This window comes from Mytilus galloprovincialis, chromosome 5, assembly GCF_965363235.1.
Source record: "Mytilus galloprovincialis chromosome 5, xbMytGall1.hap1.1, whole genome shotgun sequence".
In the NCBI taxonomy this organism is placed as follows: domain Eukaryota; kingdom Metazoa; phylum Mollusca; class Bivalvia; order Mytilida; family Mytilidae; genus Mytilus; species Mytilus galloprovincialis.
The window spans coordinates 19307639-19318006 of record NC_134842.1 but is presented as its reverse complement, the minus strand read 5'-3'; the positions used below and the strand labels follow the sequence as shown (position 1 = coordinate 19318006).

General features: G+C 32.7%; 1 long non-coding RNA gene across 2 annotated transcripts; it reads right to left on the bottom strand.

The window, feature by feature from the left end:
- Nucleotides 1–1256: 1256 nt before the first annotated feature.
- Nucleotides 1257–9213, bottom strand: LOC143075331 (uncharacterized). 2 transcript variants are annotated; one of them, XR_012978289.1, is made up of 4 exons: nucleotides 9123–9213; nucleotides 7127–7262; nucleotides 6070–6210; nucleotides 1257–2807 (listed from the first exon to the last, which is right to left on the bottom strand). It is a non-coding gene; the product is annotated as an uncharacterized LOC143075331 (long non-coding RNA). The 2 variants fall into 2 exon arrangements; XR_012978288.1 differs by having other exon boundaries at nucleotides 2807–6210.
- Between the last annotated feature and the right edge of the window lie 1155 nt (nucleotides 9214–10368).

Genomic DNA, 10368 nt, shown 5'->3' with positions numbered 1-10368 from the left:
AACTGCATTCCAGAAGAAAATTTTGTTCAATGGTTAAATAACTGGGGATGCTTTTTGTGTATGTTGTAACCAAATCAAATCAATTTTCTTTCTGCGTTTTCCATTTAATTTCCAGTTTTTATAGCACTTTCTAATTTGTATCTTTACATCACTATTGAATGCCCCATTTTTCCAGTCAAAATTCTAACTACATGGTTCTCATGAAATGCTTAATAAAAATACTGTCATTTACGTATGCAAACTGAATATGTTCTAAAAGAAAATACTTTTTGGGAAGTTTTAAATATGAATTTTTAATGAAAATTATTCAACAATCCCCTGACAAGAATGTAATATAAGTACCACTTGTATTTATATCGGCATTAATTTATCTCAATATTTTTTTAAATATGAGAATGAGAATAAAGAAGAAGGTGTTACGTACTTGGCTATTATTAATCAAATGATCATTTGGCTTCTGTAATAAATAACATGAGGAAAACTTTTATAATTAAAAATGGCTCATCATAATCCAGAAACATTGTTAAAAATTTTGATGGTGAATATTTGTGATAATCATAAATGATTTTGTTTTATATATAAATATTAACTAATTTCAGAAATTCAGAATCAAATTCAATCACATTTTCCCAATACTAAATCCTTCTACCATAAAATAGTGGAGGAGGCTTTTTCACCTGGGCAAACTGATTTCAATTCAGGTAGCATTACATTTAAGCAGTATATATTAATAATAAAATACCCTAGGTTTAATAATGTATCCCCTCAACTTTCCCAAGAGTAAATTATACATGAATTTTGATCTTGGCATAGTGTACCTGAATTTTATTTCACAAATTTAGAGCAAAATTGCATCACTTAGTTGAAATACCATATCGTATCGAAACCCTCATTTCATACGAGTTACCTCCCCTTCTAATTTAGTGAATTTTTATTTCACTACTCAGTGGCTAATCCAGAACTCCAGTCATGCTACAGTGATTCCTTATATAATCTTCCCACAAAAGGGGGGCCTGGGGGGGGGGCAAGGCTCCCTGGATCCACCTATATGCTACTGTCATTCAAGATATCAGTGTTTTCATGTAAACCATGCAGAGTCATTATTTGTTATTTTACCTTATATTTTCTGTAAAAAAAGATAAATTATTAAATTTTGGAACAGTTCAATTGTAAAAATTCATAGAAGCTTATCTTAATAATACTCCAAAAAATATAGATATTGTTATTATAATCTTTTATTTAACACATTTAATAATTTGGTTATGCATGAAAAAGGTTTGAACATTTCTTTTTTCATTCGTTGATTAAAGTAAATTAACATTTCCAATTTTTTTTTCTATTCAAGAAATTATTTACTTATTATATTAACATTTTGAAGGAAGATGAAAAAACACATAAAAATTTATGTTGCATTTTGACAATTTTTGATAGAAAAAATGGAGCAAAGAATGAAAAAAAAACTTAAACAATTAGTAAATAAGTTAACATATCAAATACTTGCTACCATTCTGTGGTGCCTGAGATCACCCTTTTTTTTTGGTTAGTGCTTGGTGTCTGAGATCATTATCATTCCTGGTCTTTGGTAAGGTTGGTGTGTTGTGCCTGAAATCATCCCTGGTCTTTGGAAAGGTTGGTGCTTGGTGCCTGAGATCATCCCTGGCTCTTAAGTTTGGTTGGTGCATGGTGCCTGAAAACCTCTTTGGTCCTTGGTTGGGTTGGTGCTCTTTGCCCTAGTTCATGCCTGTTCTTTGTTTTGGTTGGTGCTTGGTGCCTGAGATCATCCCTGGCTCTTAAGTTTGGTTGGTGCATGGTGCCTGAAAACCTCTTTGGTCCTTGGTTGGGTTGGTGCTCTTTGCCCTAGTTCATGCCTGTTCTTTGTTTTGGTTGGTGCTTGGTGCTGGAGATCATCCCTGGTCTTTGGTTGGATTGGTGCTTGGAGCCTGAAAACCTCTTTGGTCTTTGGTTGGGTTGGTGCTCTTTGCCCTAGTTCATGCCTGTTCTTTGTTTTGGTTGGTGCTTGGTGCTGGAGATCATCCCTGGTCTTTGGTTGGATTGGTGCTTGGAGCCTGAAAACCTCTTTGGTCTTTGGTTGGGTTGGTGCTCTTTGCCCTAGTTCATGCCTGTTCTTTGTTTTGGTTGGTGCTCGGTGCTGGAGATCATCCCTGGTCTTTGGTTGGATTGGTGCTTGGAGTCTGAAAACCTCTTAGGTCTTTGGTTGGGTTGGTGCTCTTTGCCCTAGTTCATGCCTGTTCTTTGTTTTGGTTAGTGCTCGGTGCTGGAGATCATCCCTGGTCTTTGGTTGGATTGGTGCTTGATGCCTGAGAACCTCTTAGGTCTTTGGTTGGATTGTTGCTGTACAATATTTTGTTATCAGTGTAGACAATTTTCTGTCATTTCTTATGGTTATGTGTTGTCTTATCTTTTTTCACCACATGGTTTAATATCGGCCCTTTGGTATATTCCTTTTTTGTGTATCTCTTGTTTATCATTGTACCCGACTGTTTGAATTTTTAGGATAATTGTAGAAATGCTATTAGCGATATGCTATTCCTAGATGTTCCAGGACATGAATAACTTCTTGATTACACGATGTGCTGCTTCATTTAAAAAAGGTGAAAGTAAGATGTCTCATGTGTTAAATTTTGTGAGGTCACTGGAATACTTCTTGTGTTCCAGGGTGTTCTGTCTCAAATAACACCAGTTAATACTTATATTGATTTTGTTCTGTGGGTTTTCTCTCATTGACAAAAATACACAAAAAGACAGAAATAATAAATACCGTATACCTATACATCTTTGTAAGAACTCTGAAATGGATATGAAGAAAAAAGATTAGTAATTTGTCACTTCCATCACTGAAATGGACATACAGAAATTTATATGCCACTTTTCTTCATCTGTTACAACAGAGCCATACTCTAGGGTCTATGACTGAGGTTGCATCTACAACAAACAAAAATTGTAAATTATTAGTGTTTGAGAACGTTGCATGACTGAAACATCCTCTCTGCTGCATCTGCAAAAAAATCTGTAGTGTTTTGGAGAACGTTGGTGTCACTTTCATCAAACGGGCCCTTTAACAAGCTCATGGTAGAGTGATCTTGTTACTATTGTATAGTGCTGCGGAAACTATGCGCTACCCTCCCTGGCCTAGTACAACGGAGTCTATTCAAGGTCTATGACTGTAACATCTCCCTGCTGCAATCTGCAAAATTCAAAATTATAAAATTAAACATCTGTTGGTGAACTCTGAAATGAAACATAAATAAATATACAACATTACATACGGGCATATAAGAATAAAATCAATTGAATTTTATTCTATTTTCTTGAAAGTAAAATTCAAAATTTAATTTAATTTTTTTTTTTAATTAACTTTTTTTACTTTATTTTTCCATGAAATTTAGCATTGTAACTGCTGTGAAAATACCAAAACTATTGCCATTTGGCTTATTTAGTCTGTTTCTTATGTTACCTTTTCTGACATGGGACACAGACTTCTTTTTAAATGAGTTTTACTGTGTGAATTGTTTTTCTACATTGGCTCCTAGAGGTATAGGTGTGGGTTGAGATCTCTCAAACCTGTTTAGTTAGCGACTGTATTTATGCACCTGTCTTTAGTTAGAACCCTCTGGCCTTTGCTAGTCTTGTATGTTTTTTTAATTTTAGTTCATTTATATGTTTTTGAGTTTAGTAATATATCCATTTTTACTGAACTAGTACACATTTTTGTGTAGGGCCTGTTGAAGCCTGCTTCCTAATGCTGAGTTTTCTGGTTGAGTTGAAGAGCCATTAGTGGACTACTGCTGTTTTCTGCTCTTTGGTTGGGTTGTTGTCTCTAACATTATTTTCAATTTTGTATAAGACTCGTATTTTTTGTTGGAAAAACCGGTCTGAGCAAACCTGTTGTGTGCAGTGGCTCCCTTGTTTCATTTTTTTAGTTTGACATTGTTCTTTTTTTTATCTGACCAAGCTGAGCAACCGTCTACTACAATGGTACCTATTAAATGTTGCATGCATACAGACCAAACTGAGGTTAAATTATAGTCTTGGAAAAAAATAATAAATTAGCAATGTTTTTAGCTCATTTTTACAAAATTTAACTAAACAGACTGCTTCCCGCTGGTTTTCCCGTTTGAATGGTTTTACACTAGTCATTTTGGGGCCCTTTATAGCTTGTCGTTCAGTGTGAGCCACTTAGGCTCCATGTTGAAGGACATTCATTAACCTATAATGGTTTACTTTTATAAATTGTTATTTGTATGGAGAGTTTTCTCATTGGCACTCACACCACATCTTCCTATATCTACTTGCTAATTGCAGGTCATTACTTCATTATTCCACTTTAATTTATGTTTATCAAAAATGAAGTGCTGTTATTTATTGTCTTTTTTATAGCAAATGCCTCTTTATGTATTTTTTCAAATTTTTAAAAAGTGAATGGAAGCTGAAACAAATACACAAGATAATTACGTAATTATTTTTTTTAACAATTTCAAGCTCCTATGTGTATAACATATCAAACCTTAAGCTTAGCTTTACAAATATGATGGATTCTTTAATGTTTTTTGAGTGAAAGTGACAAGCTCCTAGTGAAAAAAAAGCATATTCTAGTATTGCACAAACCATAAGCCTTGCTATCATCAGTAAATTTGGTGAAAATATTAAAATCAAATCTTCTTATCATGTAGAAAAAATTATGCTGCACTTTGTTCAAACTCATTTATACTCTTCAGAAACTAAAAAAAAATCAGTCAAAGTCAATCAAATGTTTAGCATTGACAATGCATTGAACATTTCAATAGAACTAACATACACAAGGTCTTTATGACTCAAGAGGTCAAAGCCCACGAAACAACCAACAATGACAAAATGCTTTCCATGTCCTCAACCAAGTCATCACTAAGGCCATTCCACTTCAATAAACATTTTGTTTGTCTTAGTCAAAGTCAAAGTGCAGTGCTAGTGAAATAGTCTCAACAGAGTAGAAATGAGTAAAAAAAAATAATATTAAATGTTTTTGAAGATATTTAAACATTTATAAAATGATATTTATTTCAAGATGTAGGACACACATTGGACATTTTAGTGTGCTGATTTGGGTCTCCATGCTGTGGTATTTTGTTAGAAGAATGGCATCCTACATCTTAGCCTTGGAATTTATTTTGGAAAAAGAAAAAAAAATCTTTTGTTGATGTAAGCATGGCAAAAGGCAATTTAATGTAAACAATTTCTGTATTTCTTTTATCTTAGTTATCAATTATAGATACGAGGGGGGATAGGACCTTTATCGGGACTCCTGGATTGGGTGTTTTTAAGCTCGAGATTTGGGGATTGACCCTTTCAAGATCCGGGAATTCTTTTTTCGAATTTCGGGATGTCGAGATTTAAATTTATTTAAATTCGGGACCTCAGGATTTCAAGTTTTTAAGCCCAGGATTTCAGGATAAGTTTTCAGAATTATGATCCATGTGGTCACAGTTATCTCCCATTGATTAAAAGTCAACTCCATTCACTTGTTAAATATTGAAAAATGACCAGAGCAATTTCTGAATTAATTTTAAAGACCATTTAGGTAGTGGCCATTTTCCTCAATAATAAGAGTGACATTTTTCTCTTGCGGGGAGTCAAGATTTCCAAATATTTTGTTGTTTGTTAATTGCATCTGGCATTCTTTTTTTTAAAAGATTAACAAATTAGCTTATTCAAAATTTGAAACCCTTCAATTTGAAAAGTTTTCTGTATGAAATTTTGTAGTTTGGTTAGGCATTGCACAAAAAGGGTGGGCTTTATATAAAAAAGTTTCACCCTGCAACATGCTCATGTGCTTAGGTCAGATATTGGTGTGTATGTAAGTTATTTGTTAGTCTGTTCATTTTATTCACAAATCTTTTAGACTTTGGATGATTTACAAGTTCATGTATTGTATAAACATCAGTCTATAGTTGAAGACATGTAGATGTCTTTGGTTATTTATTTTCATTGGGTAGCTGCCTTGTTGATTTATACCCTATATCCCCCTTTTTTCATAATGATGCATAATATCTAACCAACAAAAAGAATACTCACCAAGTTTGATTATAGATGAGGTTCTTACCATAATATTTGGTAACCCAAGATATACTTAACAGCTGTCTAATTACTGTTCACATTGCTTACTCTTCAAGGTCATCAATCTCTCTTCTGCTCTCTGCTCAGTTGTTGGCTCCTCTAAAACATCATTTCTTTTTAATAAATATGAAAGAATGGAACTTAAAACTCTATATTATTTATCATTTTTTATAAATCTTGGTTGGTTGACCAGGTCACCGGACACATTTTTAATACTAGATACCCCAATGATGATTGTGGTCAAGTTTGGTTTAATTTAGCCCAGTATTTTCAGAGGAGAAGATTTTTTGTAAGAATTAACGACAACAGACTACAGACGACAACGACGGACGCCAAGTAATGAGAAAAGCTCACTTGGTCCTTCAGGCCAGGTGAGCTAAAAAAGAGTACTTAACTTATATTACCTTATTATAACTTATAATGATAACTTTCATTGATAAAATGTATGTCTGTATAAATGACTTCAATGTATATCAATAGCAACAAAAAGTATATTTTCATACATTTGATTTTTTTTTAAAACTTATTCAAACTTTTGAGTGAAAATGATAAATTTTGTGCAAATTGATTATGTATGAGATGAAGAACAGCAATAAAAGCACTTTTCCTTTCTTTTGTTTGTTTATTTATGCTGTCTATGTACTGATTTTGTGTTCTGGATGGATATTCCTGTGTGCATATTCTTTGTTTACCTATTAAACTGTAGCACTAGGTCTATCAAAGATGAATACCACTGTATACTTTAATGTCCAAATCATAATAGTAGTCAAATCTGAGAAAAGTTTATCAAAAAGAATTTTGGGAGAAATTCATCATCAAAAAACAAATTCAGAAGCTTTCAGTCTCAAACATTTATGAAAATTTTGTTTAGGTATATTTAGTTTAGATCATTACAGAAACTTACAATCTAATTGTTAATATACATATAGTACAATATATTATCAGATAAAACTGCTAGTAATCCGGATGGTAAAAAAAAATTGATTAAGTTTTGTAATAAACTATTTGACTATACCTGTATTCACTTGGTCTACTGTATCAAGGGAAAATCAACATGTTTGTGAAATGAAGTTGATATACTGTCTTGCTTTCCTAGATGCATCTGAATACCAATTTAGATTTTAGATGACTAAGTTTGTAGTGTCAAAGTACTGAAAAGAAACATTTAATATTAAAATTATTCCAGAAAATATGTTGCAAACAAAAAAGTATGTGTGTTTACTGTACCCATACCTTCCCTAAAGTTTTGTTGGGAAATTTTTTGATTTAGCAATGTTGCTCCCATAGACTCTTTTTGAGTATTGACCCTACATGTAATACAAGGTTTTCAACATAGATGTTTTCAGTAAGTTTTGCCAACCAGTTCAATAACTTTACCCAAATTTGATTGGTTAAACTTAATTGTTCCCTAGACAGATACATGAATGTGAGCTCTATTCTTCTTGTTATATTTGCCACTGGACATTATGCAACCAACAATCAATCATGAATCTTAAATGGTTAAAGTAAAAGCTCTATGCTGTATCTCAAGTAAAGCTTATCATAGACATGCACAGACATTAAGAAGATGTTTTACATCTCTAGTAGTAAATCAAACAAAATGGATCACATTAAAGAAATTTCTGATAAATAAATGATACCTTAAATCGTCTATAACTTTGAACTCATTTGATGTCCCCAAAAAATTTAAGGAAAAACACAGGGGTTTGTCCAAGTAAAGATCAATTTAAACTAAAAATGAAGCCCAATTCAAACCTGTTGATCACATGATAATTTATACACTCAATCTACTAACTTCACACTTGAGTAACCAGCCGTGAAGCCAAATATTTTCACCTGACAAAAGTATTGCAAAAAAATATGTAACTGAATTTTGCTCAGATAATAAAGAATTGCCCTCAAGGGAACTCTTTTTAACTTGTTAAAGAACAGTAAAATCTGAAGCATGAGGCTCAAAGAACCTGCATTCAAATTTTTAAGTTTGACCACGAAAACTGATAAACTAAAAAGTGGACCAAGGACAGATATGAAGAATCAAGTTCTTCTACCTTTTGAAATATAGCTTAATCATATATATCGTCGCTGTTATGCAAAAACCTCGTATCTAAGGTTTTGATAATTTTACACCAGGCAGTAAAATCTGAAATCTTTTTTCGATTATTTAGAATTTAATATGTATGTTCCGCTGTATGCGAAAATATCTGATCTTCTAACCAATCAATTACCAAGACGAGCAAAAATTTCTGCACCTATATTGTATTTTCATTATTTTTAAGCTAATATATTAGCTTTGAGAACCTAAAATTGATAAAACTGTACCTGTAATAATGTCAGCTGCCGTGCAAAATTTTTTTCTTTTGAGATACGATATTTTTGCACAACAAAATGTCTCACCAATCCGACTACACTTTTTCGTCACATGTCAGAATTCGGGTTGATGATTGGTTAGAAGGTCAGATATTTTCGCATATAGTGGAACATACATATTTAATTCTAAATAATCGATAAAAAGATTTCCGCAAAATGTTGAGATACGAGGTTTTTGCATAACAGCGACGATATACACTTCAACCCCAGGCTGCATCTTCATGTTAACTGTAAAAAAATATAAGTCCATTTATCAGTAAAATACGAAAAAAATATAAATAAGAATTTTCAAAACTTTGCTATCGATAGTTGAGCAAAATATATGCTATCTATATTAATGAATATTCCTTTTCAGTTTGTGTGACTTTTACAAACATTAATATATTTGCTATTGCAAAGTTGACAAATCATGCCGGAATGCATCAACCCAGTCTAGTTTATTGTTGGTTGCTTAACGTCCAGTGGCAAATGTTTCATGCATATTTAGAACGATAAATGAACACGAGCCAGCTTCTCAAATTTCTTCAGATGGTCTTCTGTTTTCATATCCAAAATTTTTGAGAAAAGATTTTAAAAGCGGTGTTCTGAATGATTCATATAATGAAAATAACCTGGAAGCATATCAAGGGGTTCAGAATATTTACCTTGGGTTTTTGTGGCTTCACGAACAGTTTCAAAGTTTACATCGTAAATCTTTTGCTTCTGTAAATTGTGTCCATCTTGTTCGTTTGAAGACAAAGTGCAATTTGAAACACTTTGGCGGGAAATTTTCCAATGGCCAAAAATGAAGGTCTTAAAACTTCAAACCAATGAGAACTAACAAAACAAGACACACCCTCGGTATTAAAACTACTCATAAAATTTGTTTGACCACAGCCTTGTTGAACAATAAACTAAGATCTCAAATCGAGCATAAAAAGGTCTGATAATACATTTAATATGAAAAATGACATGAGTTTCCTTTAATCATGGATACTGGTTTTCAGGTAGATGTTTAATAAGTGAAGAGTTTACGAACGTCGGACCGACGCCTAATGTTGTTATACATACATGCATAATGAAATATTGGTATGCAATATATTTTGTTTACCCCCTTTCCAAATCATAAAGTACGTGGCTGTTTTTCTTTTCAAGAAATTACAATATTCTTGTCATTTGATAGACTAAGGGAGCTACCATTTGATTTTTTTTTGGGGGGGGGGGGGGGGGGGGCTTGGATGAAATTTGAAAAAATAGGCAGGACAGGAGTTTTGAGTAAAATTATAAAGGCAGGATGAGACACTTTGCCAAAAAAAGGCAGGATGACAATTAAGTTAAAAAAAAGTCAGGATAAACTAATAAAAAAAAAGGCAGGACCGAATAGAGTGAAAAATAAAAAGGCAGGACAGAGTTTACAACTAAAAAAAAAAGGCAGGACAAAATTTTTCATCCTAGCCAAAAAAAAACACAATACGATTGCGCCAATTAGAAGAAAAATGACTTCCCTACTCCTTTTTTGAAACATATCTTCTTTCTGCTGCTGCATGGGTACTTCCCAGTTTAATGTATGTAGTAGCTTGTAACTTCATTGTATTGTCCAAATACACAAACATTTAAGGTTGAAACGCATAAAACAGTTCATAATAATTCCTATTAATAACAAAGCCCATACGCATTGTGAGAACAAGGCACTGTGTTATCAACATATGTAGCCAAAACATTATCAGAAAAAGCTTCTATGTTCTTCTCTTTTGGTATATATCTTTATTAAATATTCAACAAAGCAATATTTTTTTATTCTCTCTTTGTACATTGTCTAATGCATTTAAAGTCATTTCTCTTCAGATGCTCATCTTCATGGTGAAATATCTCCGAACATATGATATTTTTTAAGCCAAAACTAAGAAAAAA